Consider the following 8,902-nt stretch of genomic DNA (forward strand, 5'->3'; position numbering starts at 1 on the left):
AAAGTAAGCTCACACGGGTTAGCATACCCGGCTAGGTAGCAAGAGGTAGGAGAGAGGTGGCTCGGCGAACTTGCGGTGCAAGAAAGTAAACTCGCACGGGTTAGGAGACCCGGCAAGGTTGCAAGAGGCCCGAGCGAACAGGCTCGGCGAACTTGCGGTGCAGGAATGTAAGCTCGCACGGGTTAGCAGACCCGGCAAGGTTGCAAGAGGCACAGGGGAGGTGGCTCGGTGAACTTGCTGTGCAGGAAAGTAAACTCGCACGGGTTAGCTGACCCGGTGAGGTTGCAAGAGGCACGTGCGAGGTGGCTCGGCGAACTTGCGGTGCAAGAAAGTAAACTCGCACCGGTTACCAGACCTATCAAGGTTGCAAGTGGCACGAGCGAGGTGGCTCGGGGAACTTGCGGTGCAAGAAATTAAACTCGCACGGGTTAGCAGTCCCAGCAAGGTTGAAAGAGGCCAGAGCGAGGTGGCTCGACGAACTTACGGTGGAGGAAAGTAAACTCGCACGGTTTAGTAGACCTGGCACGGTTGCAAGAGGGACGAGCGAGGTGGCTCGGCAAACTTGCGGTGCAGGAAAGTAAGCTCGCACGGGTTAGCAGACCCAGCAAGGTTGCAAGGGGAGAGCGAGGTGGCTCCGCGAACTTGCGAGGCAGCAAACAAAACTCGCACGGGTGGGCAGACCCTGCAAGGTTGCAAGAGACACGAGGGAGGTGGCTCGGCGAACTTGCGTTGCAGGAAAGTAAACTCGCACGGGTTAGCAGTCCCGGCAAGTTTGCAAAAGGCACGAGCGAGGTGGCTCGGCGAACTTGCGGTGCAGAAAAGTAAGCTCGCACGGGTTTGCAGACCCGGCATGGTTGCAAGGGGCACGAGCGAGGTGGCTCGGCGAACTTGCGGTGCAGAAAAGTAAACTCGCACGGGTTAGCCGACCCGGGAAGGTTGCATGGGGCACGAGCGAGGTGGCTCGGCGAACTTGCGGTGCAGGAAAGTAAGCTCGCACAGGTTAGCAGACCAGGCAAGGTTGCAAGGGGAGAGCGAGGCTGCTCGGCAAACATGCGGTGCAGGAAAGTAATCTCGCAAGGGTTAGCAGACCCGGCGAGGTTGAAAGAGGCGCGAGCGATTTGGCTCGATGAAATTGCGGTGGAGGAAAGTAAACTCGCACGGGTTAGCAGACCCGGCAAGTTTGCAAGAGGCACGAGCGACGTGGCTCGGCGAACTTACGGTGCAGGAAAGTAAACTCGCAGGGGATAGCAGGCCCGGCAAGGTTGCAAGCGGCATGAGCGAGGTGTCTCGGCGAACTTGCGGTGCAAGAAAGTAAACACGCACAGGTTAGTAGACCCGGCAAGGTTGCAAGAGGCACGAGCAAGGTGGCTCGGCGAACTTGCGTTGCAGGAAAGTTAGCTCGCACGGGTTACCAGACCCGGCCAGGTTGCAAGAAGCACGAGCGAGGTGGCTCGACGAACTTGCGGTGCAGGAAAGTTAGCTCGCACTGGTTAGCAGACCCGGCAAGGTTGCAAGAGGCACGAGCGAGGTGGCTCGGTGAACTTAAGGTGCAGGAAAGTAAGCTCGCACGGGTTAGCATACTCGGCTAGGTTGCAAGAGGTACGAGCCAGGTGGATCGGCGAACTTGCGGTGCAGGAAAGTAATCTCGCGCGGGTATGCAGACCCAGCAAGCTTGCAAGAGGCACGAGCGAGGTGGCTCGGCGAACTGGCGGTGCAGGAAAGTAATCTCGCACGGGTTAGCAGACCCGGCAAGGTCGAAAGAGGCACGAGCGATGTGGCTCGATGAACTTGCGGTGGAGGAAAGTAAACTCGCACGGGTTAGCAGACCCGGCAAGGTTGCAAGAGGCACGAGCGAGGTGGCTCGGCGAACTTGCGGTGTAGGAAAGTTAGCTCGCACGGGTTACCACACCCGGCCAGGTTGCAAGAGGCACGAGCGAGGTGGCTCGGCGAACTTGCGGTGCAGGAAAGTTAGCTCGCACGGGTTAGCAGACCCGGCAAGGTTGCAAGAGGCACGAGCGAGGTGGCTCGGTGAACTTAAGGTGCAGGAAAGTAAGCTCGCACGGGTTAGCATACTCGGCTAGGTTGCAAGAGGTACGAGCGAGGTGGATCGGCGAACTTGCGGTGCAGGAAAGTAATCTCGCGCGGATTTGCAGACCCAGCAAGCTTGCAAGAGGCACGAGCGAGGTGGCTCGGCGAACTGGCGGTGCAGGAAAGTAATCTCGCACGGGTTAGCAGACCCGGCAAGGTCGAAAGAGGCACGAGCGATGTGGCTCGATGAACTTGCGGTGGAGAAAAGTAAACTCGCACGGGTTAGCAGACCCGGCAAGGTTGCAAGAGGCACGAGCGAGGTGGCTCGGCAAACTTGCGGTGCAAAAAAGTAAGCTCGCACGGGTTAGCAGACCCGGCAAGTTTGCAAGAGGCACGAGCGAGGTGGCTCTGTGAACTTCAGGCGCAGGAAAGTAAACTCGCATGGGTTAGCATACCTGGCTAGGTAGCAAGAGGTAAGAGAGAGGTGGCTCGGCGAACTTGCGGTGCAAGAAAGTAAACTCGCACGGGTTAGTAGACCCGGCAAGGTTGCAAAAGGCACGAGCGAGCAGGCTCGGCGAACTTGCGGTGCAGGAATGTAAGCTCGCACGGGTTAGCAGACCCGGCAAGGTTGCAAGAGGCATGTGCGAGGTGGCTCGGCGAACTTGCTGTGCAAGAAAGTAAACTCGCACCGGTTAGCAGACCTAGCGAGGTTGCAAGTGGCACGAGCGAGGTGGCTCGGCGAACTTGCGGTGCAAGAAATTAAACTCGCATGGGTTAGCAGTCCCAGCAAGGTCGAAAGAGGCCAGAGCGAGGTGGCTCGACGAACTTACGGTGGAGGAAAGTAAACTCGCACGGTTTAGTGGACCCGGCACGGTTGCAAGAGCGACGAGCGAGGTGGCTCGGCAAACTTGCGGTGCAGGAAAGTAAGCTCGCACAGGTTAGCAGACCCGGCAAGGTTGCAAGGGGATAGCGAGGTGGCTCCACGAACTTGCGATGCAGCAAAGAAAACTCGCACGGGTGAGCATACCCTGCAAGGTTGCAAGAGGCACGATGGAGGTGGCTCGGCGAACTTGCGTTGCAGGAAAGTAAACTCGCACGGGTTAGCTGTCCCGGCAAGTTTGCAAGAGGCACGAGCGAGGTGGCTCGGCGAACTTGCGGTGCAGGAAAGTAAACTCGCACGGGTTAGCCGACCCGGTGAGGTTGCAAGAGGCACGAGCGAGGTGGCTCGGCGAACTTTCGGTGCAAGAAAGTAAACTCGCACCGGTTAGCAGACCTAGCAAGGTTGCAAGTGGCACGAGCGAGGTGGCTCGGCGAACTGGCGGTGCAAGAAATTAAACTCGCACGGGTTAGCAGTCCCAGCAAGGTTGAAAGGGGCCAGAGCGAGGTGGCTCGGCGAACTTACGGTGGTGGAAAGTAAACTCGCACGAGTTAGCAGACCTGACAAGATTGCAAGAGGCACGAGCGTGGTGGCTCGGCGATCTTAAGGTGCAAGAAAGAAAGCTCGCACGGGTTAGCATACCCGGCATGGTTGCAAGAGGCACGAGGGAGGTGGCTCGGCGAACTTGCGGTTCAGGAAAGTAAACTCGCACGGGTTAGCAGACCCGGCAAGGTTGCAAGAGGCATGAGCGAGATGGCTAGGCGAACTTGCGCTGCAAGAAAGTAAACTCGCACAGGTTAGCAGACCCGGCAAGGTTGCAAGAGGCACGAGCGAGGTGGCTCGGCGAACTTGCGGTGCAGGAAAGTAAGCTCGCACCGGTTAGTAGACCTGGCAAGGTCGAAAATAGGCACGAGCGAGGTGGCTCGGCGAACTTGCGGATCAAGAAAGTAAACTCGCACAGGTTAGCAGACCCCGCAAGGTTGCAAGACGCACGAGCGAGGTGGCTCGGCGAACTTGCGGTGCAAGAAAGTAAACTCGCACAGGTTAGCAGACCCTGCAAGGTTGCAAGAGGCACGAGCGAGGTGGCTCGGCGAACTTGCGGTTGTGCACACCCGAATTTCATCTCCTCGGGGCACGCATGCTCGCGCCTCAGCAAACGCGGCTTGGGAGTGTCTACCTTCTCGGGGATGCGCGACGGACGCACGTGAGAAAGAGTCGCCACTTGCCATTTTACGACCCGAAGGTCGAGGGCCGACAAGTTACCCGGGTCTAGGGGTATGGGGTACACCTAAATGCTAAGGCCATGGTCGTACGAAACCGGAAATTCCGAATTCGGGGGTTCTATTACGTGCGGGCCTATATCCCGCACGCCCTTTCGGTACTCTTGCTTGCTAGGCTTGCCATTTTGTTTATTTTCCGCGTGATTTAGAGTTGCACTCGACTCGCCCGTTTTGACACCGTAAATTCGATGAATTGATCAGGTTGGGCCAAGAATCCGAAAGATGAGTAGGCTTGTGCATCGAGGAGTCGGTTCACTATTCTTAGCGTTACAGTTCATCGAACCGCGATGGTTGAATCCCTGCGTGAACCGAAGCCACGAGTATCCGAGTTTACTCATCCTTTGGTGGCGATAGACCAACTTAACCGATCCGGCACTCGGACCTCTCGCTCGCCGATCGGGGATCCTTACAAGTGCGCGAATGAACATACAAATAGAATTCTCACAATGTTCTCTCAACTAATTTACAAGGTATAACTGAATAAGTAAATGGATCCCGATCGGTTTGCATTGGGCCAATATTCCGCTCCGGCTCACCGAGTATTTTGAGTAACCGATAAACAAATTAAGGCAACGCGGGCTCGAGGAGTCGGGGGTCGGGTCCGATCGATCCAACGGTTTTCAGGAGAACCGGCCGGTTCTCACTGTATTCGATGGACCGATCGAGCTCCCGGGTGATATCTAAGCCCGTTTCACGCGCTCAATCCAAATCCGCCTTCCACATAGTCCGTATTCGGAATGTGACGGTGAATCGAGGTTAGATCCCATTCCGCACTCGGGTTGCACGCGCTCGGTGAGTTAAGAAGCGTTGGACCTCGTGTTCGGTGATTTGGGGCGTTGGACCCCGCACAGCACGTGGCCTATGGGCTCGGGCCCGAACCGCAATAAATCATCATATGCAAAGACTAAACAAAAGAAAATTGATAAAACTGACGCAATACAGACAACAACTGACAATTGTCGGTGAATACAGACAAGTGGTGTATTAAGTCGAATGTACGTGATTTAATCAGTTATTAGCCGGGGTTGATTGGCAAACAATGCATCTAACCTTGGCAAACATAGAGGGCGGGCTAGGATACGGTTCTAAGCCAATTACATGTGTGTGTTTGTTTTATGACTCTTGTTCGGTTAAGTGTCACTGCGGATTCACCGAATTAGCCAAACTCGTGTTTTGACTCTAGATTGGAATCTATCATTCCACCTATCCGTTATCTAATGTTTGATTAAGCCAAATGTATGATTAATTCGGTTTTTTGTGTTTTGTAACTGAAATAAAACGCTCCCCACCGAATCTACGATAGGAAGATAGAAACACCGAAAGTGGACGGAATGGGCTGTGCGAATGAGACTCGCACCCGGATTAGTTGCCCTTTTCCATCCATAGATCGAGGTGTTTCCGATTCCCTAGCGCCTAGAGTATCGGTGAATCACAGAATGACGGTTATGCCCTCGGGTAATGAAATTGTGATGTTCGTATGCAAATTGGAGATCCCGTTACACGAAGGAGTCTAAGGAGGACTCGCGTATCTTGACTCGAGCCGCCTCAAATCGGGCTCGGACTCGAGTCATGGTACGCGAGTACTCATTAGACATCAATTCCACTCGTGTTACGTATCGATGCGTTTACAAATTGAGGATTGATTCGCCCAATTGTTTAGTCCAAGTGATTTAATTGTCCGGATAATACGTCCCGTTTATCCCATTTGTGAAATTATTCGATGTTTGTTGTTTCATTTCATGGTTATGGCTTCGATGGGTAATTATCCGGATCTAACACGCCTACCACGTAATTAGGACTCATCCATCGATTAACGAGGAAACCACAAACAACTCCAAAGATCGGTTTTAAAATGGTAATAGAAACCGATCCTCACTCAAAGGGGGTCTCGAAGCTTTCGGCCATCCCCTAGGGGTAGTCGGCCAAATGCCCTTTGACCCACTACGAGTGTTGATGGGCCTCCGTATCAATTTTAACCGTCCCTTGCATGCATCAAGTAACGTGCACACGAAATTAACACACCTCCTATTACATCAATGTTGACATAATCCTCATTATACAAATGACCGCGTAATACAATCGCGAACAACATATGCAAGGAATCAACCAAGTGACATTGACTCATTTAGAGGTAAACTCGGAAACAAGTCACGGGAAACGCACGGCCTCTTGGCATAATGAGTCCCAAGACTTCGGGTGGGTCAAGGATCCTCGCGGCCCCGTCACAAGGGGGGTGGCCGTGGGATCTTTGCCACAACCGAACCCTCTAGGGTCTCTTCCTCCTTGATCCCGAACCTTTCCCGTCATGCAATCACATTTCAACCACGATTAGAGACATCACGACCGTGGGAATGGCCAAATCCGGAAAGATGAGGCGGCCATGGACCCTAGAGAGCCAAAGAGGCTCACAGCTCCCCTCTGTGGGGCACGACCGAGAGGCTCCCTGACTCTCTTGAGTCCATGTCCGTCTCATCCTTTTAGATTCGGACCATTTCACACTATGCATGCACATTCATACGACATATGGACGTAGCAAAAAAAAAAACGAAACACGTACAATGCATGGGTTGCATGGGAAGCCGGATCTAAAAGAAAAAGAGTGACTTTCATGCTTTTCGGGTCTTTTAATCACCTTAATATTTCATAACAACAAACATCAAGAATCCAAGCTTTTCTAAGTCGTAGAGGGATGTTACCTAGCCTCAATGCACGAGGGAAAGAGTCGGGGAAGTGGCCTTGAGAGTTGCAGGACTCGGGTTGAAGACTACGGGTGAGTGACCCGAGTGGGGTGCAGCCGCGGCAACTCGGAAAGAATGGGGTCGGCACGCTAGCTCCAGTCACGGCACGGTGCAAAGTCGGGCTCGTTGGACTCCTAAGAGACGGATCTAGACGTCCGTGGGTAGTCCCGAACGTGCCAAACCCTGGATGAACCCGAAACAATGAGTGAAAGCTCGGTGAAGGAAAAGTAACCCGGTAAAGAAAAAACAAGTGGAACGGTGGTTGTGCACGGCAGATCGGTCCTCGGATTGTGACCACCTCTTCACGGGGGAGGGTGAGGATGGTGAGAAACCCTTTGAATGTGATGGCACGACTCGCCGAAGTCGTGGGAAGAAATGGCACGGCGTTAGGGCACGGTGCACCCGCCTAGTGATTCTCGGGACCCGATTGCTCTTGTGGCTGGAACGTGATGTGGGGGAGCTCAAATGGGAAATCTAAGCCCGGAAATGGACTTAGGGGATGGAAAATATGTAGGTTAGGGATTTTGGTGATTTTTGGCTTAAGTCGGGTCGGGTGGTCACCGGAATACCGGGTCTTTTTTCGGTGATTTCGGCCGGTTTCGGCCTTGGCACGGGCTGGACGAGCTGAATGAGAGGGCTGGAGCTTGGGAGAGTTCTTGAGAGAGATTGGCTTGAGAGAGAATGAGAATTGAAGAAGTGATTAAAGCTAATGGTGCAAAGGCTTATAAAGGCTAGGCTAATGGCTTGATTAAGTGGAGTTAATCACGGTTAGGGGGCATAAGAGGGGCTGCCGAAAATATCTAGGTGATTAGGGTGGGGTTTGTGAGTGGAAGGTTGATGGGAGTTGATGGATGGATGATAGGAGGTGATGGATGTGAGGGAAATTTGAAATTGTGTGGTGGAGGGAAGAGGAGAGGGGTTGAGCCGCCGGCCAAGAGGGATTGAGCCGTGGCTTGGGCGGTCAAGTCGAAGCCGTGGGGTTGAGCCGTGGCTTGGGGTTGAGCCGTGGCTTTGTGGCTTGGCTTGGCTGAGCTGTGGGCCCCATTCGATTAAGAGAAAAGCCGGAAAAAACTTAAGGCTTGATTGAACGCGCATTCGATCTCCGATGTCCAATTAATTTGTAGATTTGGAATGCTTGAATGACGAGGATTTGAATGAGCCTAATATCGCCATGTGTCATGTGAACGAACGTTCGGGCGACTCGGCGCCTCGAGAGTCGGTTTTGCCCTGTTTGGACGCTCGGAGCGGAGTTTAGTGTCTCCCGGTCCCCGATTGCTCTTTGTGCGTCTTGACATTCGGTTTGGTGACCCTTCTGTCCCGTGGGGATCATTGGCTCGTCGTCCCCGGCCGAAGACCGTTGGCCCAGGAAGACCTAGGGACTTTTGACCGGGGCTTTCTCAGTGTTCCCTGAATGTCTCGAGGTGCTCGAGGATCGTTGTGATCTCTGTTTTCCGTGGATGTGCCCCGAAGGCTCGCCGGGAGACGTTCATGACCACTGAAACGTCCATCGGGAATCCGAGTCGAGTTCCGGAAGGTCATCTGAAGCTTGTTCCCCGACTTTGGTGGTCCCTGGGTGCCTGTAGGCCCGTTTTGGGGGGTCATCTGCTTGTCAGTGGAGCGGGCCCCGGGAGCTCTGTCAGAAAAGGCGTCCGTGAGAGATCGGGGTGTCCCGGCTCATGTGGTATGCCCCGAAAATGCGTCCGGACGTGTCATTGGTCACTTTGGCACCGAGGGGGATTTTTAGAGTCCCATATTGGGCACCTTTCGGTGCTTCGGTGACTCGGTGATGAATAGTGCCACAGTGCCTGTTCCGTCGTTTTCGGGATTCCTTGTTCGCTCGTTCTTCTGACTGCTCTCTTCCGCCTTTCTCAGTGGACCGTGCTCTTCTCTTATTGTTCATGACTCCGTGCCCGCCTTTTTGCCTCTGATTGCCGGATGATGAATAGTGTCCCGAGCTCTGGTCGTGAATCCTCATGTAG

This window comes from Punica granatum, chromosome 1 (genome assembly GCF_007655135.1).
Source record: "Punica granatum isolate Tunisia-2019 chromosome 1, ASM765513v2, whole genome shotgun sequence".
NCBI lineage: Eukaryota > Viridiplantae > Streptophyta > Magnoliopsida > Myrtales > Lythraceae > Punica > Punica granatum.